The sequence below is a fragment of the Phalaenopsis equestris genome, unplaced genomic scaffold, assembly GCF_001263595.1.
Source record: "Phalaenopsis equestris unplaced genomic scaffold, ASM126359v1 Scaffold000224, whole genome shotgun sequence".
NCBI lineage: Eukaryota > Viridiplantae > Streptophyta > Magnoliopsida > Asparagales > Orchidaceae > Phalaenopsis > Phalaenopsis equestris.
In genome coordinates, this window is record NW_018164666.1 from 5,133,870 (window position 1) to 5,135,181 (window position 1,312).

Genomic DNA, 1,312 nt, shown 5'->3' on the forward strand with positions numbered 1-1,312 from the left:
TGATTGTCTTTAATTATTTTGTATTATAATTATCTTCGAAAAATATATTTAATTTATAATATAAAAAACAATTCTAAAAGTGGGGATCAAGTTTTAATATAATATGCAATAAATTTAATTAATATATAATCTATTTTTAAAGAGAGAATATTAGATGTTGACAACCGTAGATGCGGACAACGGTTAGGATTCGACCAAGTCGTTCATCCAAGTACCTGACAAACAAGTAGATAAAGGATTATTTACAATCTCATGCCTGAGAAAGCTCATTCAATTGTTGATGTTGCAATTGGTAATATTGATGCAAGCTTCACTAAGTATACCAATGGATAAACATCATCTTTTTGAGTCTTCATCATTTCTTTTTGCAAGTTCTCTGATTCCTTTTAACTTCAAAAATAAGTCATTGGATCTCATGCCACTGATGAAATTTTTAAGCTGACTATTTATTATCATAAGATCAATATTTGTGAAATTATAAGGATAAAATATGGCAAGACATTTAAATTGTTTATTTATTAAATGCTTAAAATGCATCACATGGGTTCAAACTTGCCACACATATTAGCAACTCGGCATTTATATCATTGAATTATCATTAAGAGCTTGAAATTGCATATCAATCACAGAGTTAAGGAACTCCACTTGATAAAGATTTAAATTTGTATTTATTTGAGCCTATCCCCTTTTTAACAAAATGTGTTAGTTTCGTCAATTGAAAATGTCCATCCATCATATCTCATTATCTGAAGTCTCGATAGTTATAATATCTTCGCCTTTCTTATATAATACTTGGGAAAGTTCATTTGTGATGCTTAATATAGTATTCATCGAATACAGAGAAAATAAAATCAAAACGCCATATAATCTAATGATGCATATGCTTCAGTTTTTTGTCACTGCTTCAATCATCTTGAATTATTATATCAAGAACCTCAACAACAGATTCAAACAGCTTAAATAGATTAATGAGCGACCCATATTGTGAATCCCAACATGTATCTCCAGCTCGTTTGTTGTGAGATATATACTTCCTGGCATAGAAATGAGACAAAAAAGAATACAAGCAAACACAGATCGTTTACGTGGTTCGATCCAACTGGATCTACGTCCACGGGAGGGAATCAATTAAATATTTCACTAAGGCAAAAGAAATTGAGAATACATAGCTTATACATAGAGATGAGCCCTCATCTTCCTTCTATGACCTCCCTCTCAAGCGACACCTTGATACAAGGCCTCAAGATGCTCTCCTCCTCTCTAACTCTATAGCTATTCTCTTCTATTTTGTGGTAGCTTAAGATCTCTTCCC